Consider the following 23,778-nt stretch of genomic DNA (forward strand, 5'->3'; position numbering starts at 1 on the left):
TTATCTGTGAATAGAGTTCTGTAGATGATGGTGTGTTGCCTCTAAATAGGTTAATGTGTGGTAGGATTGCGGTCACCGGACCACTAGCAATCCTTTAAGAGGTTGGTCAGAAAGGCATAAAAATGATTTAGAGTGGAATACGGAAATTGTGGGCTTGGGACGAGTAGATACAATGAGAAGGTATATAGTGGGCAGGCGGGAGTGGACGTGTCATCTTTAGCATCGTGTAGCAACCCTATGGATGGGAAAGGAGAGTAAAGAAGGGTAGGGTAGAGGGAATAGTGAGGGTACGGGAATTAGAAGAATAGGATAGATTTTGATGTTTCCTCCTCCGACTAGGCTCGGAAAGACAGTGTGAGCCTTTAAGACATTAGGTCAGCGTATTCGTCTGTTGTTTGGAAATGATGCCAGCACGACCAGGTATTCCTGAATTTGGAGGGTGTATCTTTGGCTTGGTGGATCAGTTCCTCCATTTCTGCTACTCTAGTTATTCGTTTGAGCCAATCAGCTATAGTAGGGGGTTTGGATGACTTCCAGAGCGTCGGTATGCACATTTTTGCCGCGTTTATCAGGTGTAGAGCAAGAGAGCGATGGTATTCCTTTTTTGGGATGGAGGAGTGGTGTAGCAGCATTTGGGCTGGCGTGAATTCAATTTGATAGGTGGTTATGTTAGAGGTGATGCGATGGACCTCTTTCCAGAAAGGTTGAATGGATGGACAGGACCACCATATGTGGAGAAGGGAACCTTCTCCCTCTGAGCATCTCCAACAAGTGGAGGGGACATTGGGGGAAATTTTGTGAAGTTTAAGTGGGGTCTTGTACCACTTAGAGAATACTTTGAAGCCATTTTCTTGCGTCGACACGTTAATAGATCCCTTGTGGATATAGGTGTATATGTTTTCCCATTCTTCTTCTGATAGGTCTAATGCTAATTCGCTTTCCCAACTGCGAGTGGCTATGTTAGATTTAGGATTGTGGTCAGAGAAAAGGAGAGCGTATATCTCTGAGATCACATGTCGTTGTGGTTCCGTCTGGGTACACAATATTTCAAAAGGTGTGAGTTGTCTGGAATAGTTAGAGCTCTCGTGAGGGTGGTTAATAAAGTGACGTATTTGAAAGTATGTCCATAACGGGAAGGGACGTCCAGATGTATGCGTGGGTAGATTAGGAATGGTTCGAAAGGTTCTTCCGGAGAAGAAATGTTCTGCACGCGGATCAGTGTGGGGCCAATAGTCCGCAAGGAATGTAGCCGATAGACCCGCTGGGAAATCTGGGTTGTTTCGGAGTGGTGTCTATGGGCCTGGTGTGGAGGAGACGTGATGTTTACGGCACACTATTTTAAAGGAATTGAGAGTGGTGGAGATCAGGGGATGTTGGTTGCAGGCCAGAGGTATCTTTGTCTGGGAAATCCAAGGTAATTGTCGGATAGGGATTGGGGAGAATTCATTTTCAATTTGTGTCCAGGCTTTAGTGTGGGTGTGGACATTCCAGTCGACTATTCTTGATAGTTGGCAGGCCCAATGATATTTAGTAATGTCTGGGAGGGCTATGCCTCCTTTCAATTTGGGTAATGTTAACCTATCAAAGCTGAGTCTAGGGCAATCCTTGCCCCATATGAAGTTGCTGCATGCCTTGCGGTATGAGGCAAAGAAGGCTTGTGGTAATTTTATGGGGACTGTTTGCAGGACATATAATATTCTCGGTAGGATGTTCATTTTAATTACCGATGCCCTCCCAAACCAAGAAAACATTCCTGATGACCAGGACTTTAGGTCTTTTTGAATATGTTGGAGGATCGGTAAGTAATTTTTGGAATAGAGGTCAGATAGGTGAGCCGGTAAGTGGATCCCGAGATATGTAATTGCATCTCGGTTCCATCTGAAGGGTGTAGTTAGATTGACAGGTTGTAAGGGTCTCTTTTTGTAAAGAAATGTTTAGGGCTTCCGATTTTGCAAAGTTAATCTGTAGGTTGGTTAGTGAATTAAAAGTGGCAAAGTCCTTAAGTACGTTGGGTAATGTAATGTGTGGGTCTGTCAGGAATAAGAGGATGTCGTCTGCGAAGGCAGACAGCTTGTATGTATTATTGGAGACGGACACTCCTTTGATGTCTGGATTAGACCTTAGTCGCTGGAGGAGTGGTTCTAGCATAAGGACAAATATTAAGGGTGAAAGTGGACATCCCTGGCGAGTCCCGTTTGATATGGAGAAGGCATTCGACAGGTGGCCATTGACCCGGACCTGTGCTGTTGGGGCAGCGTAAGTGCCATTATAAATTGTAGCATGCGGTCTCGTATTCCAATTGTTTTAAGTACTTCCGACATGTAATCCCATGCCAACCTGTCGAATGCCTTCTCCGCATCCAAAGATAGAAAAAACCCTTGTTGTTGGGTAGAAGTTAACCATTTATGAATGTTGATTGCCTTGATCGTATTGTCTCTCGCCTCTCTACCAGGTATAAAGCCTACCTGGTATAATGAGATGAGTTTGGGCAGTAAGGGCAAGAGACGGTTAGCCAAGATCTTGGCATAGATTTTCAGGTCCACGTTTAGCAAAGAGATTGGGCGGTAATTAGCGACAATAGATGTATCTTTGTTAGGTTTAGGTATTACCGTTATGTGTGCTGTTAGTAGGTCTCGAGGTGGGGGGTTGTCAGAAGATAGTGAGTTGAACGCAGTCAGGAAGTGTGGTCTGAGAGTGTCTATGAACGTTTTATAGTATCCTGTTGTCAAACCATCTGGACCGGGGCTTTTGCCCGGTTTCAGATGTTTGAGTACAATGTCCAATTCTGCTGATGAAATAGGCTGTTCTAGGTCGGTCGCTGCTTCAGTAGATAGGGGTTCGGGGCTGTATTGCGTGAGGAAGTCTCTGATGGATTTTGTTCTATGAGTATTGTCCTTCTGTGGGTTATTGGGGTGTATATTGTATAACTGCGTATAGTAGTGTACAAACTGGTCTGCTATTTGATCATTAGATACTATTTTTTGTCCTTTAGCATCCGTTATGGAGTGGATTGTTGTGGATGCTCTTTTGGCTCGGAGCGCTCTAGCTAAGATTTTACCCGACTTATTGCCATATTCGTAGAATACTTTTTGGGAGAGTATGTAGTTTCGTTTAGTTTGTTTGTTTAGAGCCTCTAGTAGGTCAGTCCTGGCTTGGAGTAGTTCTGGAAGGGATGTTAGTGCTTGGGAATTTTTATGAGCACTTTCCAGTGCTTGAATACGGGAGGTTAATTCAGTAATGTGTGCCTGTCTTTCTTTCCTTTTTTTCGCTGAAATTGCTATTAGTTCTTCCCGGATGGTGCTTTTATGAGCCTCCCATTGTATCATGGGTGAAGCGTCAGGGGAGTTATTTTCCTGGAAGTAAAGCGAGAGGCGTTAATGTACGTCAGTCGTTACGGTGGCATCTGTGAGGAGCGATGGGTCCAGGCGCCAAATTCGGGATCTGGGATGGGCGTCAGTGAATTTAAGGGTCATGGATATAGGGTGGTGATCCGAAAGAAACATGGGGTCAATGGTGGCTGTGATTAACATCGGTAGGTCCCTTTGAGATAGAAATAGGTAGGTAGAAATAGGTAGTCGAGTCTAGAGTATCGGTTATGGGGAGCCGAGTAGAATGTGAATCCTTCTCATTCGGGTGAAGTGTGCCAGGAGTCATGTAATGACAGCTCCTTTAGTTGTGTTTTAATGGCTCTTAACGCGCTATATGGCATGGTTGAGGTCCCTGCAGAGGTATCGTGTAGGGGATTTAGAGGGACGTTGAAATCTCCTCCTAGGACAAGAAGGCCTTCTTGGAACGAGGAGAGTTTTTGTAAAGTGGATTTGAAGAAAGGGACCTGTTTCGTGTTGGGCGTGTATATATTGGCTAGGTTAATGCGTTTTCCATTTAGCGTGCCTTTCACAAAAAGGTAGCGTGCTTCCTCATCTACGCAGGTGTCTTTGATTTGAAATGGGCAGTTTTTTGCGAACAGAATAGAGACTCCTTTGGTTTTTGTAGAATGATTAGTAGCGTGAGTGGCGGTTGGGAATCGGTAGTTGGAAAGTTTTGGGATGGAGCCTGTTCTGAAGTGGGTCTCCTGAAGAAAGACAATGTCTGCATTATTTCTTTGTAAAGATAGTAGTAATTGAGAGCGTTTTTCTGGTAGGTTAAGTCCCCGTACATTTAGGGATGTTATTTTGATTGTTTTTTGTTTAGTGCGTGGCAATTGTGGCATATTGTAGGTGTGGTTCAGGTCTTGCAGTGTTGGCAAACAGAGAGAGGTGGTTGGTGTATCGCTGTGTTTGTCTGTCGGAGGAGGAAAGAAGAAGTAAGGAAGTGGAGACTAGATTATATAGGATTTGTGTCCCGTGTAGAGAGGTTACGATATCGGGTAGGGGTGTAGGGCGAGGAGAGGGGTTGGGGGAGAAGGTTGTGTATGTGTATCACTCTTAGTCAGGGGATGACTGTGGACAAAGGTACGGAAATGTGCCCGTGTGTATGGGCTATCTTTTCCGGTGAATAGCGAGAGCCTGCTCGCTAGTTCGCGGGGAGTATAAACCTGTTGTCAGGTATACCCGGAGTGGGTCAGTGGCGCGAGGACAGGTCAGATGTATGTGTATCTATCAAGGTTTGTGAAGTGGAACGCCACTGAGTGGGCGAGTAGCTGAAGTCGGTGGTAAGAGGTGAGGTTCGAATAGGAGGTGCTGTCTGCTAGACAGAGAGGGAAGTGTTATGAGCAAGATGAGGAGGTCAACGAGGTTATCAGACTAGTGTTGAGGTGTAGTCTGGAAGCCTCGGGGTGAGGTGATCGGTTTATATGTTGCAGGTTAGAGAGTGGGTGATGTTGAAATAGTGTGAGGTAATGTATGTATGGGGTGGAGGATTCAGTTTGGATTTGGAGTGAATTCTGTGTGACCCGTCAGAGAACTTGTACGGTGTAGGAGTCAATTCGGGGCCTCCTATAGGCCTCTTTATAACCCAACAGTAAGATTGCAGACCTTTTAGAGCGTTTAACAATAGGATGTAATAGAAAGTCTTAAATAACTCTTAACAACATCTAGGGACTAATGGGCTATGCGAAACATAACTCAACAAATTGGTAACTTATGAAAGATTTGCGCTTGTTGCTGTCCTACCAAATAGGGCTTGATATAGGTATTCCTCTTAATCATGAGGTAGGTGAGTAAGGGTCCTGTGTCCTGTCCTGCGGTGGATCAAAAAGCGGTTAGGGTATCTGAGGCTGAGTAGGCCTATTTTCCCTTCGGTTATTGGGGAAGAAGGCACTGGAGCGAGAACTTTGATGAGGGAGTGTGGGTGAGCCACCTACTAAGCACATCAGGCTCTTCAAGGGAGTTGTTCCTCGCAACTTGAGCTGTCAGGGGGCAGCTGGGGTATCTATCCGCTAACCGGTCATTTTGGCATTAGCTGGCATATGGGAAAGCAGTATGTGGCATGGATCTGTGTCGGTGACTTCATGTTGTAACATCTACCTACCATTTCAATCTATACCAGCAGTGTGTGTGCATAGACTCTCTTTTTAAAGCGAGAGAGGCTGTTGGGGGGCCGCTCTGTCAAAATAAATAAAACATTTTCCCCCTCCCATCCTTTTGCAGGGGGAATAGAAAGAGGGGAGCTCGATTCTACTGGGGTGCGCTCTGTGTAGTGGAATTGGTCTGCACATCAGCCACCCATATAGAGTATTAACATGGGGTGGCGTACCCCAGTATAATTGGGAGGTTTCTAAATGAAGTTAGAAACATAGGGGGAGATTTATTGCTTTCGTAAGGGTGTAGTCCCAGTTGCGTGTAAATGGCGCAGCGGAGGATATGGGTGTTGTGTACCCCACATAGCAGCCCCCGTCGTGCGGAGATATAGGTGTATTGAGGTAGTCACATATCTGTAGACTAGGGTATACTTTAAATTTGAGCTTGAAGCTAGTAACCTCTACGTCCAATCCATAAGCATGCATTGAGCCATACAATATCACAGACGGTGGTGGTGATGACGACCCGCAGGGGCCAAACCTCCCTGACTATGGACCAGGGGGTGGCTGTGTATGATTAGGGGTTGGGATGGATGCCTCGTTTAGGTGTGTAGACACTCATGTCAAGAGATTTTTGCATGAGGACAGCTAATGACATCCGGTCATTACATGCAATATCAGAAATGTGTGTGTCTGTCTACAGGCACTGTTACATCCTGAATCGGGGTTTTGAGGTATTGTGTAAGGAAGCCTTGTATTCCTGCGGATCTCCATCTCCACCAGCACCCACCATGCAGTGCTTGATCATTAGAAAAAAAAAAATTTGACTGGAAAAAAGAGTACCGTTGAATAAAAACTTACAATAGTGACCCCTTCCTTCACCCTTGAGGAGGGGTGGGTAGGGGGTAAGAATAAGGAAGGATACGTGTTAAGCACATAGGATTCTATGGCGAGTGGCCCGTGAAGTGTAAGGGGGTATGTCTGTTATTTTTTAGTGTTCAGTAGCTCCTGTGGAAAGAACATCAATGAAGCGTGTTGATCTCCTGTGTATGGTATCAGTTCATCGGTCTGTATCCTGCTACATGTGGAAGGGCTTACTTTCAAGGACTTGTGGCTCTTCATGCCATGCAGAAGGCAGAGGTGAGATCCGAATACGAAGGGAGGCCATGTTAACAGTCTGTGGGATGAGCGAGCGAGTTCAGTAGCCAGGAGGACCTTTGAAGAGAATAGGTGAAACCGGTAGGATTGCAGGGAAACTGAGAGTTAGGTCAGACGGGTAATTCAGAAGCATTGCCGTTCAGCGGTCTTGTCGCGCTCTTCTGGATTGCGGGGTTTTCGATGGGCTGGAGCCCTGGTTCGATCCTGGCGCTGGAAGATGCGGTCGGGATTCAGACGGGGAGCGTTGTCTCCTGTAGCGGTGCGTTTGGGTTTCCATGGGTTCGCTGTTAGGAGGGGTGTTTCTTGAGGCTGGAGGACGGAATTCCGCGTACCACTCGGGCACTTCTGTGAAGGGTATGTCAAGGGTTTCGCAAAAATACCTCAGGTCTTCAGGCACTTTGAGGAGTGCGGAGCGGCCTTGTGATGAAGCTGACAGGCAGAAGGGGAACTTCCATCTGTATGGAATCCCCTTGGTGCGCAGGACTGCCAGAAGGGGGCGCAATTCTCTTCGGCGTTGCAGTGTTATGGTAGAGAGATCTTGGAATAGGCGAATGTCCGCCCCATCATGTGATATCTGAGGAGTAGTGCGGGCCTTTCTTAGAATCTCCTCTTTCAGCTGGTAATCAATAATATTGCAAATCACATCCCTAGGTGGGTCCGATTCTCTGCCCCGTGGACGAAGGGCGCGGTGAATTCATTCCATCCCAATAGGAGTTCTGGGGGGTTTTTCCAATAGGTTGTTGAATAAACAGGTCACTTCTATGTGCAGCCGGTCCGCCTTGATCGTTTCTGGTAGGCCGCGTACACGGAGATTGTGGCGCCTGCCGCGGTTGTCCAAGTCTTCGATGTGGCGGTTGAGGTCTCTGAGCTGCAGGGTGTGGGTGTCTAAGACCTGACAGGTACGGCGCAACACAGTTGAGTGGGTTGTGGTAGTCTTTTCCACATCTTGAACCCTGCCTGCAATCGATTGTATATCGATCCTGAGGTCTGTAATTGCGGCTGTTAGTGCCGCCGTGAGGGTGTTTTTGATGTCAGCTGCCACTGAATGGAGATCGTGCAGGCTGGGATGTGAGTGCGGTGTGAGGACTACCGCGCCATTGTCTGGGGAGGGGTCGGTTCCTGCCGTCAGGCCTGAAGACTGAGGGGGGCCTCGTGTGGGCGCCATGTTGCCGGATTGTGACCGGAACATTTCGGGGATATTTTGGCTGATCCTGCCTGTTAAATCTCGGGGAGATCTGGAGCGGGATGCAGAAGAGCTGCGGGAAGAGGTCCCCATGATTCTCAAGTGAGAAGGCAAGTGATATACCTCCGTTGTAGGCAGATTATCCTCTCTGTCAGCAGGAGCGGAGAATTCAAGCTGCCATCTTCTCCCGAGGTCAGGCCACGCCCCTGGTGTATAGAAATTTTTGATTTGGAGATATCTAAATATCTCAGAGTTTGGTAGATCATATTTTTCTCTAAGCGATGGAAATGAAAGGAATGATTTAGATGCTATGAAGTCATTTAGTGTCTGAATGCCTGATGTTGTCCAAGCTTTAAAAGAATTTGAGTAGATCCATGTCAGATAAAAGGACGGATTTCTGATAAAAGAAAGGAGAGGATTGTGTGGAGATTGTAACTGATATTTGGTTTTTAGTTTATCCCAGAGAGATAAGAAGTGTTTAGTTATGGGATTATGAATTTTAAAGCGGTCTTTAGGATCAAGCCATAATAAATTTGATATTAATAGAGGGTCATTTTCTGAAGCCTCTATAAATACCCATAATGGGATTTCCTGTTTTGCATGGTATTTGGACAGTCTGGCCAAATGTGCTGCTCTGTAGTAGTTAGTAAAATTAGGGTATCCCAGGCCTCCTTTATTTTTGGGAAGATGTAGTGTGTGTATAGGTATACGTGATTTAGAAGAGCTCCATATAAACGAAGTTGCTCTTTTTTGTACTATTCTCAAAAAATAGGAAGGAATTGGAATAGGGAGGACTCTGAATAGATAAAGCAATTTGGGTAGAATAGTCATTTTGATTGCATTAATCTTCCCTATCCAGGATAAAGGAAGTTGCGACCATTGTTTTTTTAGATTTGTGATCTGTCTTAATACAGGAGGATAATTGGTTGAGAATAATTCAGAATGAGATGCTGTTAAATGAATTCCAAGATATGGGATTGATTTTTCTGCCCATGTGAATGGGAGTGCAGCCCTAGCCGGGATCAATTCCATGTTTGTGAGTGAAATATTAAGCACTAGGCATTTCTTAGGATTAATCATAAGGCTGGATAGGGCTGCAAATCCATCAAGAGCTGGTATTAAGTTAGAACCAGAGACCTGTGGTGATGATAGAAAAAGTAATATATCGTCTGCAAATATACATAATTTGTGTGTAATACCTCCTACTTCAATGCCAGTTATAGTTTGGTTTGTTCTGATGTATTGGGCCATGGGTTCGAGTATAAGGGCAAATAATAAGGGAGATAATGGGCAACCCTGTCGGGTACCTCTTTCGATATTAAAGGCTTCAGATTTGTATCCAGCATATTTTATATAGGCTTTGGGTTTATTATATAATGCTTTGATCCATGTTAAAAAGTGGGGTCCAAAACCCCATTTTTGTAATGAATATTGCATATATTGCCAGGATACTGTGTCAAATGCCCTCTTAATATCGAGAGATAGAAAACATAAAGGGATTTTCCGTTTTTTAGCAATATGTGCCAATAACACTGCCCTGCGTATATTATCGCCTGCCTGTCTATTTGGCATGAAGCCTACTTGATCTCTATGTATTAATTTTCCTATAATGCTATTGAGGCGTTTTGCTATTATTTTTGCTAATAATTTAATATCGAGGTTTAACAGAGAGATAGGCCGATAATTCACACAGGAAGTATCATCAGAAAGGGGTTTTGGAATCATACAAACAATTGCCATTAGTGTTTCTTGCCGAAAAGAATGTCCATCTAGACGTTTGTTAAAAGTTTCAGTGAGAATGGGAGAGAGTATTTCTGAGAATGTTTTATAGTATAAAGCCGAGTAGCCATCTGGGCCTGGTCTTTTGTTAAGTTTTAGGTCTTTTATGGCGTTAACAACTTCATCTATAGTTATAGGCTCATCCAAACTGCTTTTTTGATTCTGAGATAACTCAGGTAAGGTTATTTTTGAGAAGAAGGATTCAGCCTCTGTAGGATTAAATTCATTGTTTGTCTTGTATAAAGTTGCGAGATGTGAGTGAAATTTATGGACTATTTTAACTGGATTACAAGTGTAAACATTTTTTGATAATTTCAAACGTATTGGTTTGAAAGATTTGTTAGTTGAATTTAATGCCCGAGCCAAATATGTACCTGATTTGTTTGTATTCATGTAGAAATTGTGTTTGGAGTGTTTGAGGGATTTATCAACTGACTCAGTGAGAAATAGATCGTATTCCAATCTAGATTTTTCCAGATGAGATTTTGTACTCTGAGATGGATTATCTTGAAATGATATGTAGGCTGCATTAAAATTGAGTTCTAGTTTTTTTGCTAGATTTTTGCGTTCCCGTTTAAATAGTGCCATTTGTCTTTGTATTGTACCACGCAAGACAGGCTTATGAGCTTCCCACAGTGTTATTGGGGAGATGTCTGTTGTATTATTAATTGATATGTATTCCTTTAAAGCTTGTTCAATGGCCATCTGATGTAGTGGGTGTTTGAGCATTATGTCCGGTAAGTACCACGTTGGGTCATGCGCTTTTGGTATGGCTGAGGGTATAGTAGTGTATACTGCATTATGGTCAGACCACGGAATCGGAATTATATCTGATGCAATAATTTCTGGTATCATTCCTATTGTTAGAAAAATATGATCTATTCTGGTGAAGGTTTGATGAGGGTGCGAGAAATAAGTGAATTTCTTTTTCATTGGGTTACTTTCTCTCCACGAATCTACCAGATTGTATTTGGAAAGAAGTTGAGAAAAAGGTAATCTAGAGGTTATTTTGGATGGTGTAAAAGGTGATTTATCTAGAAATGGGAGGAGGACCTGGTTCGAATCCATACACATTATCACTGTTCCTATTTTGTGTGTATTAAAGAAACCAGTGAATTCTGGAGTAAAGAGTAAACAAAAAACATATGAGATTAGATGATACATTGTATAAATTATTTTTTGCAGGTAATCACAATTTACCCGTGAAAGAGAATAAATATCTCTCTCAGGGGAATAAGTGCCTTCGTCACACTCCCACATAATATGGTTGGGAGAATGAGGAGGGCTAATGGGGGTACATGGATCTTCCGCTTACAGGAGAGAAGTGCTATGTCAAAAGACATCAAAATGATGTTTCATTAATTGGAGTGCAGAATATAGTTTTTGTTGAAATTATTTATTCCAGGGTGGTTGTATATGGTTAGTCTTGCCCTAGGCTAAATAATTCAGTTAGAAAGGTACTGTTAATAACTTTGGTATTGATGAAGATAGTTTGAATTATTTTGGGATTTTAACCCTTTTAGAGTAAACAATTACATATTTTATTCATATGTAACTGTTTAGATATGTTAACTCATAAAATTGAGGTTGTATTGCTTCAGATTAGAATAAACAAAAACATAATTCTAGGAACTAGTTAGGTAATAATATATTTGTTTTAAGAAAAGAAAGAAAAAGCTTCCATTACTTCTGGATTATTGAACATATTTGTCCTAAAAAGTAATACATCTATTGTTATTACCTGATAATATATAACTGAACAAGAATTTCCTTATTTCACTTATATATTCTAAGGCTATATGAATCAGAAGTAATAAGAAATATAACTGGAATGTAACATGATCCCACACAGTGTGTGACTATCAGAATGCAGTTACATTCAGTTATAAATACAGGTTTTTTATAGAGAACCATCTCTTAGTATAATAAATGAAGAGATATCAGGAATTAGGATGTCAGTCTATTGAATCTTCTTGGTCCATGGATGATGTGGCATAACGGCCTCTTTTGTGAGAATGATGATTCCCATTTTGTTCTGAAATTTTATGAGTGCTGCCTGAAGGTGAAGATGATGCCATTCTTCTGCGTGTGGGAGAGTTGCTGCTTGTGGGTTCTGTCAGATTTAATTTTAAAAGGGTTTGTTGTAGTTCATCTGCTGATCTGCTTCTATAAATTGTACCTTGGTAGTTAAATCTGACTGAAAAGGGGAAGCCCCATTGATACATAATGTTGTGGCGTTGCAGTTCCATTAGTTGGGGTTTCATGGATCGTCTTTTAGTAATAGTAAGTTGGGATAGGTCAGCAAAAATTTGATAATTGTGTCCTTGAAAATTAAGTTCCTTTTTTTCTCTTGCCGCAATTAGTATTTATTCTTTCGTTCTGTAATAATGAAATTTTGTGATTATATCACGTGGGGGTCCATCTTTCTTTTTGGCTGTGAGGGCTCTGTGTACTCTGTCCAGTTCTAAACATTCAATAGGGATATCTGGCTTTAGTTCTTGTAATAGAGCAGTAATAGTAGATTGCAGGTCTGTCACAGTTTCAGGTATTCCCCTTATGCGCAAGTTTGAACGTCTGGCTCTATTTTCGTAATCTTCGAGCTTAGTTTGAAGTATTAAATTCTCTTCTTTTAATTGTTCCAATTCTGTTATATTTACTTGGGTTGTAATTTCAATTCCATCCATTTTTATTTCTAAGGCTGCGGTGCGGTTTCCCAGCTCTCTTATTTCTTTGGTTAGGCTTTTTGTTATTTGGTCTGAGGTTTGTTTTAAGGCCTTATGAAGCATCTTTTCAAATTGTAATAATATTACTGGGGATGCTGAGGAGGCTTGTGGAGAAGTTTGTGAGAGGATTTGTTCTGTATCTGACTCAAATGGAGAGTCTTGCTGTGACATTTTCTGTCTGTGAGAGCGCCCTGATGCTGTATCTTGTGAGGTGACTGGAGCTGCTTTAGTTGCAGTGAGTGCCTGTGAGCTCTTTGTGAGGTGATTTTTATTTCTGCAACGGTTTCCTCCCAGTACCATATTTCCTGCCCAAACTTTCACAGTTTGTTCCCTGGGGTAAAAAGGTTCAAATGGATACCTTTTGAGCCTGCAGGCTCCGCTTTGTCCTTCTCTTCTCTCCTAACAATGCATGTCTGCTCCGCTAGGCTCCGCCCATCTCCCTTCCTGTGTTTTCTTTTCATACATCAGGGGACACAGAGCCATAGTAGTTACCATGTGGATTATAGGCAACCTTCAGGTGATGGACACTGGCACACCCTAAGACAAAAAAGTGCACTCCCTATATAACCCCTACACAAAAAGAGGGTTCCCCTAAATGTATTTTACCGGCACTTGCACAAAAGTTATACAAAGAGGAGGAGTGCAAACTCGTATGAAGAATAAAAGAATATTTTTATTTATTTAAAGATTCTCATATATTAAAAACATTGTGGACATTATAAACAACGAAAACATATTACATAATTAACATATTTCGAATAAGTTGCTAGACAATAACGTTGTATAGTGGAACTCTTTTCAAGCCCAACGCGTTTCAGGGTACATAATGTTTCAGTCCTTCTTCAGGGGCATAATAGAGAAAAGAGATTCATCTGGTATGTTTCGTTGGTCTCTTTGAGAAAAATATTAAAAAACCACATGGAAAAGCGAGGAATGCTTGAGAATTGGGTGGCAATTGAGTATTTTTTGTAGGTGCAAATGCTGTTCCTTAGATACTATATTATTCAACAGTGATTCCCCACAGGGAGGTATATAGTTTCACCTACCCTTGCCCTTCCCGGATGCATGCAGGCCAAAGCGGTATACTGGGGCAAAAAGAGGAAACCCTTAATTAGGAAGTGTTACTCAATTGCCACCCTATTTTCAAGCATTCCTCGCTTTTCTGTGTGGTTTTTTAATATTTTTCTCAAAGAGACCAATGAAACATACCAGATGAATCTCTTTTCTCTATTATGCCCCTGAAGAAGGACTGAAACATTATGTACCCTGAAACGCGTTGGGCTTGAAAAGAGTTCCACTATACAACGTTATTTTCTAGCAACTTATTCGAAATATGTTAATTATGTAATATGTTTTCGTTGTTTATAATGTCCACAATGTTTTTAATATATGAGAATCTTTAAATAAATAAAAATATTCTTTTATTCTTCATACGAGTTTGCACTCCTCCACTTTATATAACTTTTGTGCAAGTGACGGTAAAATCTATTTAGGGGAACCCTCTTTTTGTATATGCTTTATTGGATGTGGCACGGCCCCCCTCTGTAAACCTAGGAGAGCTAATCACTCTCTATCCCTATATAACCCCTCCCACTACTGGGAGTACCTCAGTTTTTTCACCAGTGTCTAGGTGTTGATCACGTAAAGATGTGCTGAGCTGAGCTCCTCTGAAGCAATCCTTGCTGGGGCTAGCTAGGCAGATGGATCCATTCAAGGTGTCTTTCTGGCCGAATTTAATGGTACCCAGGCCTCGTGTCCAAAGAAACAAGGTTTTTACCTGTGAATGCTTCTCTTTTGAGAGCTGGACCCTGGAATCCAGTACTTTTTGGTATTAAGTATTAAGCATTATTTTGGTATTAAAGTTTACTGCTGGTGGTACTATTGCAGGTCCAGGATTGTGGGTTTTCTCGAGGATCCCCAGCTCCTGAAGGTTTAATGGAACCCACCGTGAAGGGTGAAGATTGGGTCTGTTGGTTTGCCACAGAAAATTTTGCAGCGGGAAAGGTAAGTGGAGTTTTTCTAAGAAATGTTTAAAATTTTCTTATGAATTGTCTCCTTTAAAGTAAATCTTGTTATGCCTAAGTGTCACCACTGGGGGCTGTATGGAGTACATACCTTCTCATGCTTTCCTCAGAGATCACGCTGTGTCACAGAAGCAGCAGACTCTTTTTCTCCAGCCAGCAGGCAGACCTCTGGTAAGTTTGGGGGGTTTTTGCTTTCTCCAGACACCCCCACCTGGGCTGAACTCTTCCCCTCTTCATGAGGATGAGTATAAGGGAGAACTGAAAACAATCAGAAATGCCATTTTCTTTCACCGCCCCTACATGGGACGGCTTCCAGGTCTCCTCCACGCCATCCCTCCCTCACTCAGAAGCCGATCCATCAGATCGGAGGCCCGTGCTTGCGCAGGGAAAATAGTTACATATAGTTACATAGTAGGTGAGTTTGAAAAAAGACACAAGTCCATCAAGTCCAACCTATGTGTGTGATTATGTGTCAGTATTACATTACATATCCCTGTATATTGCGGTCATTCAGGTGATTATCTAATAGTTTCTTGAAGCTATCAATGCTCCCCGCTGAGACCACCGCCTGTGGAAGGGAATTCCACATCCTTGCCGCTCTTACAGTAAAGAACCCTCTACGTAGTTTAAGGTTAAACCTCTTTTCTTCTAATTGTAATGAGTGGCCACGAGTCTTATTAAACTCTCTTCTGCGAAAAAGTTTTATCCCTATTGTGGGGTCACCAGTACAGTATTTGTAAATTGAAATCATATCCCCTCTCAAGCGTCTCTTCTCCAGAGAGAATAAGTTCAGTGCTCGCAACCTTTCCTCATAACTAAGATCCTCCAGACCCTTTATTAGCTTTGTTGCCCTTCTTTGTACTCGCTCCATTTTCAGTACGTCCCTCCTGAGGACTGGTGCCCAGAACTGGACAGCATACTCCAGGTGCGGGCGGACCAGAGTCTTGTAGAGCGGGAGAATTATCGTTTTATCTCTGCAGTTGATCCCCCTTTTAATGCATGCCAATATTCTGTTTGCTTTATTAGCAGCAGCTTGGCATTGCATGCCATTGCTGAGCCTATCATCCACTAGGACCCCCAGGTCCTTTTCCATCCTAGATTCCCCCAGAGGTTCTCCCCCCAGTGTATAGATTGCATTCATATTTTTGACACCCAAATGCATTATTTTACATTTTTCTACATTGAACCTCATTTGCCATGTAGTCGCCCACCCCATTAATTTGTTCAGGTCTTTTTGCAAGATTTCCACATCCTGCGGAGAAGTTATTGCCCTGCTTAGCTTAGTATCGTCTGCAAATACAGAGATTGAACTGTTTATCCCATCCTCCAGGTCGTTTATGAACAAATTAAATAGGATTGGTCCCAGCACAGAACCCTGGGGAACCCCACTACCCACCCCTGACCATTCTGAGTACTCCCCATTTATCACCACCCTCTGAACACGCCCTTGTAGCCAGTTTTCAATCCATGTACTCACCCTATGGTCCATGCCAACGCACCTTATTTTGTACAGTAAACGTTTATGGGGAACTGTGTCAAATGCTTTTGCAAAATCCAGATACACCACGTCTACGGGCCTTCCTTTATCTAGATGGCAACTCACCTCCTCATAGAAGGTTAATAGATTGGTTTGGCAAGAACGATTCTTCATGAATCCATGCTGATTACTGCTAATGATATCATTCTTATTACTAAAATCTTGTATATAGTCCCTTATCATCCCCTCCAAGAGTTTACATACTATTGATGTTAGGCTAACTGGTCTGTAATTCCCAGGGATGTTTTTTGGGCCCTTTTTAAATATTGGTGCTACATTGGCTTTTCTCCAATCAGCTGGTACCATTCCAGTCAATAGACTGTCTGTAAAAATTAGGAACAATGGTCTGGCAATCACCTGATTGAGTTCCCTAAGTACCCTCGGATGCAAGCCATCTGGTCCCGGTGATTTATTAATGTTAAGTTTCTCAAGTCTAATTTTAATTCCGTCCTCTGTTAACCATGTAGGTGCTTCCTGTGTTGTGTCATGAGGATAAACACTGCAGTTTTGGATACTGAAGCCCACCGATTCACTCGTGAAGACTGAGGAGAAGAATAAATTCAATACCTTTGCCATCTCCCCATCCTTTGTAACCAGATGTCCTTCCTCATTCTTTATGGGGCCAATATGGTCTGTCCTCCCTTTTTTACTGTTTACATACTTAAAGAATTTCTTGGGATTTTTTTTGCTCTCCTCCGCTATGTGTCTTTCATGTTCTATCTTAGCCAACCTAATTGCACCCTTACATTTCTTATTGCATTCTTTATAAATTCTGAATGCTGTGGATGATCCCTCAACCTTGTATTTTTTGAAGGCCTTCTCCTTTGCTTTTATATGCATTTTTACATTGGAGTTAAGCCATCCAGGATGTTTGTTCGCTCTTTTAAATTTATTACCCAATGGGATACATTGGCTAATGCCCTTATTTAATATGCTCTTAAAGCAAACCCATCTCTCCTCCGTATTCTTTGTTCCTAATATTTTATCCCAATTTATGCCTTTTAGCAAGGTTTGTAGTTTAGGGAAGTTGGCTCTTTTGAAATTCAGTGTCTTTGTGTTCCCTTCATGTCTCCTATTTGTGTGATTTATACTGAAACTAATTGACCTGTGATCGCTGTTACCTAAATTGCCCCGTATTTCCACATCTGTTATCAGGTCTGTATTGTTGGTAATCAGTAGATCTAGTAATGTTTTATTTCTAGTTGGTGCGTCTACCATCTGACCCATAAAATTGTCCTGCAAGACACTAAGGAACTTGCGAGCCTTAAATGAATGCGCGGTTCCCTCCGCCCAGTCTATGTCTGGATAATTAAAATCCCCCATTATGATAACACTTCCCATCCTTGCTGCTAATCCAATTTGTGATAGGAGATCCGTCTCCACTTCCTCCCTCAGGTTAGGGGGCCTATAGCATACTCCCAGTATTATTTTCCCCTTAGCTTCATCCCTTTGGAGCTCTACCCATAAAGATTCCACCTCCTCCCTAGCCCCCTCAGTGATGTCATCTCTCACATTCACTTGTACATTATTCTTGATATATAGGCATACCCCTCCCCCTTTTTTACCCTCTCTGTCCTTGCGGTATAGGGTATACCCTTGAATGTTTGCCAGCCAATCTTTTTGAAAGAGAAATTAGGGGGGTGTGATGCGAGGTGGGGGCGAGGCTTAGCGCGACGTTGGCATCCTCCAACGCGGGAGTGTGTTTTTTTTTCAAAAAACTCCATTTGTGCTGCCTGCAAAATTGTCGCAGAGACATGAGAGCAAAGGGAGCATGAAAGAGGTTGGTGACACAGGCATTTCCTGCTTAACACATTTACTATTTGCATGAGGCTGAGCATTAATGGCAGAGGCAGTGGCTGGACTATTGCTCAAGCAGTGGATGCTATTACTTCTGATAGTACCTCTGCTTTGTGCATCGGGATAAAGTCAGAAGGGGGGTTAAAACACCCCCAAAATAGAGCTAAAAGAGTCCCCCTCAAGCTCTGGAAAGGCTACTCATCTCTGCAAATGGCATCCTCCCCTGAGAGGGAGTGGCTGGTCAGAATAAGCATCGGGGCCATGAAATGTTTGCAACTGTTTTCAACACTGCAGCCCCTGTGTATTTTACTAAAAGATCTTTTTTCCCTTAACCATGATGGGTTTTAAACAAAAAAGTTTAGCGACTTTAATCGCACAGGTTCTCTTCCATTGTCCAGTACCCTCAAACTGAGGAACTAGGGGCGGGAGAAGACGAATTCCCTCAGGGGACCATGGTGAGGCTGATGACTCCTCTTCTGAGGTGTCAAATGTGGGAGAATCAGCTGGTTTCAATCTTAAGATTGATGGTGCAATTTCTTGCTGTATGGTCCGCTCCACATTTATGCTCCCTTAAGTGAGTGTTTGGGTTTGCTAAAGCCTCCTCAAACTGTGCATGCCTTTTCCTGTCCATTTATTGTTGGAAAAGCTTTTTTGTATCTGAGAGGATCTCCCAGATAAACATTATTTTTCCTCCTAAAAAAGTTTTTTACACTTTATCCTATGGAGGAAATTCACTAAGTAGAGTATACCAGCAATTAACGCTGCTATATCCTCTGTGAATAAGAGATTTTGTTCGGCAGACAATGCTCAAATGCTTAGGCGTCCAACGGATAAAATGTTGAAATTCCTGTTAAAAAAAACAAAAACAAAAAAAACACCTTTTTTCTCTGGCAGATTGAGCAGCCTGCGCTGACAGTAATTGCTTAATCATTGTGAGGCCAGTTTACCAGGTGTTCAGGTATCCTGCTCAGCAGGGCAGCTTTATGTTTGCAATAATTGCTTTGTGAGTTTCAATTGTAGAACCTCCACAAGGTCCTCATGCAGGTGCTTGCTTATAAACTAGCCAAACGCACAACTGCTGAGATGCCTACGGCCACATCACCCTGAAAACGCCCGATCTTGTCTGATCTCAGAGGCTAAGCAGGGTCAGGCCTGATAGTACCTGTATGGGAGACCGCTTGGGAAAACCAGGTGCTATACACGGTTCTGTGCACATTGTTGCTAACATAAACAGCTAAACGCATAAATGCGGGAACGCATGTCAGCAGAGGATAAACTTCCTTTCACCATGCAGAAGCTCCTGGGTAGTCTTTCTGTTGCGGTGAAACAGCTATTTGAGAATGTTTGGATAATTCATCCAAAGAAATTCTAGTGGGAAAAGTTTTCCCTTTTGCCATTTAAGTAAAGGAGTAAATATATTTTCATTTTTAAAGCTCCTTCTTTTGTGCCAGGGGCATCAGCCTCCAGGTAGTCACGATGGCTTCCGCCGTCAGGTTCAAAAGGTAATCCTCAGAATTAACCCCAGGGACAAAAGAGGTCTTGGGGGAGGAAACCTACAAGATACCGAAGCCTCCTTATGAAGAGGCGCCCCGCTAGCTCAATAGGGGGAATTCTTTTGCAGTTCTCAAGGATCTGACAGGAAGACGAATAGGGGACTTCCTCAATAGCTCAAAAGTACAAGCTGGAATTCCAAGGGTTCCCGTCTCCTCGTTTTTTCTCAGATCAAAACATCCCTAAGGACCCAGAGAAAAAGAAGTCTTTCTCTCAAGCATTGGACCATTTTTTTTGGCAAAAGTGGTCATGGTGGTCCCCATGTAAGAGCAGAGGTTGGGGTTTGGTTAAATCCAAATGGACATTCTGGATCTCAGTACTGGGCTCTCAGGGCTGATCATAGATACAGTCCAGAAAAGGGTATTTTTGCCCCAGGAAAGAATCGGTTCCTTAAAGGACCTGATTTGGTTGGTCAAAACAAAGAAGAATCCTTCTATTCATCTTTTAATGAGTTTATTGGGAAAAATGGTGTCTTCTTTCTAGGCCGTTCCTTATGCGCAGTTTCATTCAAGACTGCTGCAAAACAGTATCCTGTCAACTTGGAATAAGAAGGTCCAATCTCTGGACTTCCCGATGCTTTTATCCACCAAAATGTGTCAGAGCCTCAATTGGTGGTTGATATTCAAAAATCTTCAAAAAGAAAAATCCTTTCTAACGGTTACCTGGAAAGTAGTAACAACAGATGCCAGCCTTTTGGGCTGGGGAGCAGTCCTGGAAGAAGCGTCTGTCCAAGGGAAGTGGTCCAAATCAGAGTTGACCTTGCCCATCAATATTCTAGAGATTCGGGTAGTATATCTGGCCCTAAAGGCCTGGACGCTCAGACTACGAAATTATCCTGTCAGGATCCAATCCGACAATGCCACAGCTGTGGCTTATATCAATCACCAAGGGGGCACAAGAAGTCGTGCGGCCCAGAGAGAGGTGAATCATATTCTTTCTTGGGCAGAAAACAACATCCCTTGCCTATCAGCAGTTTTCATTCCAGGGATGGGGAATTGGCAGGCGGACTACTTGAGTCGCCAACAATTGTTCCCGGTAGAATGGTCCCTTCACCCCGAAATCTTTCTGTCAATATGCCAAAAATGGGGAGTTCCGGACGTGGATCTGTTTGCGTCCAGGTTCAACAACAAGATCGACAACTTTGTGTCAAGGACAAGGGATCTGATGGCATACAGAACAGATGCCTTGGTCTTTCCATAGGATCAGTTTTCACTGATATATACATTCCCTGTTCTGCTGCTTCTGTGTCTCCTACACAGGATCAGGCAAGAGGGAAAGGAGATGATTCTGGTGACCCCAGCGTGGCCCAGGAGATCTTGGTTTGCCGAGATCATAAGACTGAGGCTGGCGGTAGGGGACCCTTGGACCCTGCCCCTGTGGCCAGACTTTCTCTCGCAAGGTCCGGTGTTCCATCCAACCTTACAAACGCTAAATTTAACGGTTTGGCTATTGAGACCCACATTCTAAAGAACTGTTGGCTGAACCCTTAGGACTTAAATTTAGTCCTTTCGGCTTTACAAAAACAGCCTTTTGAACCAATTCAAGATATTTCCTTGATCCTCTTGACGAGGGAAATAGTTTTCTTGGTTGCCATATCTTCTGCAAGGAGAGTATCAGAGTTGGCTGCTCTTTCCTTTAAAGAGCCATATTTGATTATTCATAAGGATAAGGTTGTATTGCGGCCTCATCCTAATTTTCTACTGAAGGTAGTGTCAGGTTTTCATTTAAACCAGAATATTGTTCTGCCTTCCTTTTTTCCAGAACCTCATTCTGTGAAAGAAAAGTCACTACATTCTCTTGATGTGGTGAGAGCGTCAAGGTCTATTTAAAAGCGACTGCTCAGATTCGTAAAACATGTTTTGTTTCTGTTGTCAGACGGTCCTAAAAGAGGACAGGCGGCGTCGAAATCTACCATTTCTAAATGATTGTTCAAGCTTACGGTTTAAAGAGGAAATTCCTCCTTTTCATATTAAAGCGCACTCCAGCAGGGCTGTTAGTGCTTCTTGGGCAGTGCATCACCAAGCCTCCATGGCTCAGATCTGCAAGGCCACAACTTGGTCTTCAATCCATACATTTTCCAGATTCTATAAAGTAGATGTAAAAGGTCATGAGGATATCGCCTTTGGGCGCAGTTTACTGCAGGCTGCAGTATAAGTCCTCTAGTCTCTTGTTGCCCTACTTTTGTTGTCTCTCCCTCCCTTCAGTTGGCATTGCTATGGGACATCCCACATAGTAACTACTATGGCTCTGTGTCCCTGATGTATGAAAGGTCCCTCCCTTCTTGGTATACAGGTGTATTGCTTTGCTACAAAACTGAGGTACTCCCAGTAGTGGGAGGGGTTATATAGGGGGTGCACTTTTTGTCTTAGGGCGTGTCAGTGTCCATCACCTGAAGGTGGCCTATAACCCACATAGTAACTACTATGGCCCTGATGTATTTCAAAGAAAAGGATTTTACAGGTAAGCTGTTTTAAAAATCCTATTAATTCAGATGGAAGGGGTTGATGAATGTCTTTATCATTTTCTAAGTTATATAGGAGTTCATAATATTCTGCAAAAGTATTTGCGATTTCTTGTGGATTATAGAATATTTTGCCTGATTTAGGGTGGATCAATTTTTGTATTTTATGTCTATTTTGTCTTTGGCGTAATTGGAATGCTAATAGTTTCCCTACTCTATTGCCTTGAGAGCAATGGTCCAGTTTGAGTTTTTTAAGGTATTTATCATGCTTTAGGATTGCTCTCAATTCATTAGGGGAGGTTTTGTGATTTTTCTAAAGTTTGGATATTGTATCCAGTAGGTCATTAATCATAATTTTTGTTTTTCTCTTTAGAAGCTAATTGTATCAAAATTCCTCTAATATACGCTTTATATGTGCACCAAAGGTTAGTAGTGGAGTTAGAAGATATATTGTTAATTGTAAAGAATTCTTTAAATCTTTTCTTTAACACAGATAGATGCTTCTTCTGCAAAACAATGAATGTGTTATTTCTCCAGAGTGAAATACTGGCTGGTAAATGGTTCATTTCTAAATTGATCAAGATCGGTGCATGATCTGACCAAGAGATATTATAAATTTGTGCATCAGTTACCTTTAGCAGAAGAGCTCTGTCCGTGATAAAGACTTCAATACGAGTGTAAGACTTATGAACATTGGAAAAAAAAAGTAAAATCTTTTTCAGACGAGTGAAGAAATCTCCAGGGATCGAAAAGGTCCTCCTGTGAAAAAATATGACATAAACCATTTCTTACAGAATAAGTTCCTTTAGATGTGTCTATACTTGGATTTATTGGGGCATTAAAATCCCCGCAGATAACAAGGTTACCTTTTTGCATTCTTCTTATCTTCTTAATAACTTTCTTGAGAAATTGCATAGGTTGTTTGTTAGAAGCATATAAATTAGCGATGGTTAATATTGTGTTGTTAATATTGGCGACGATTATTACAAATCTTCCTTGGGGGTCTGTCTTGGAGTCCAGCAGCTGGAAAGTGAGTCTTTCATAATTGTAATAACCCCTCTTTTTTTCTTAGAGTAGTTAGAGAAGAATATATGTGGAAATTTGTGATGGGAGAATTTAGGAGGGTTGTCACTAGTGAAATGGGACTCCTGAATACATAGAATGTCGCTGTTGAGTTTCAGTGCGTCGTTCCAGAGGTCTTTCCCGCTTAATGTGAGTCCCTTCACATTAAGCGATAACATCTTAAGTTGAGCCATGTTGATAAAAGGTTATAAACAAATAAAACTTTTAGTTTAAGTAACCAATATATCTTTCGTCAATATGGATTTTAGTATTCCTGCAGCTTCCAATAAAAAAAAAAGGGGGGTTAGGTGAAAACTGATAACAGATAAAATGAGAAGAGTTGTACAACTCTTGGGTGCAGTAACTTCTGCACTGTTACTGAGGGGGTATGTAAAATGAAACAAGTCAGAAACACGCAAAAGCTTCAGAGGCTTAAGTGACCTGAAGGATTCATTCTTTTTCAACTGGTATCAGGGAACAGGAGTTATCCTTTAGTCAGCCAGGAGTATTGTGTCATTGCTGGGTGATCTTTCCTGATGGATATTTATCCATGACATTAGCTTCATCTTTAGGTAGAAGACGCCAGGATTTAAGGAACTTAAGGTCATCATCGATGAATACATTGTTTAAGAAGTGTTATTTCTGTCAATCATTAGTTTAGTAAGAAATACCCATTTATATATGATCTTAAGATTGCGTAAAATCTTGGAGACGGAGTTTAAGTTCCTGCATGCCATTATGGTAGCTTGAGAGAGGTCTGAGAAAAGTACAATAGTCACATATGGGTCTGGGAGTGGAGAGTTTTGATGAGCAAATTGCATTAATTGTTCTTTTATGTGAAAATAGTGAATTCTTGCAATTGTGTCATGAGGCAGACTCTTTGATATATGAGAGGGCTTTGGGAGCCTGTGAGCTCTATCAATTATTAATTCCTGTTGCAATGTAGATGGCAATAGGTCTAAGGTCATTTGGCCAAGAATTGCTTTAAATCCGCATTTTTGAAATTTTCTGGGATATCACAGAATTTAATATTATTACGTCTGCG

Source organism: Aquarana catesbeiana, linkage group LG10 (genome assembly GCF_042186555.1).
Source record: "Aquarana catesbeiana isolate 2022-GZ linkage group LG10, ASM4218655v1, whole genome shotgun sequence".
Lineage (NCBI taxonomy): Eukaryota > Metazoa > Chordata > Amphibia > Anura > Ranidae > Aquarana > Aquarana catesbeiana.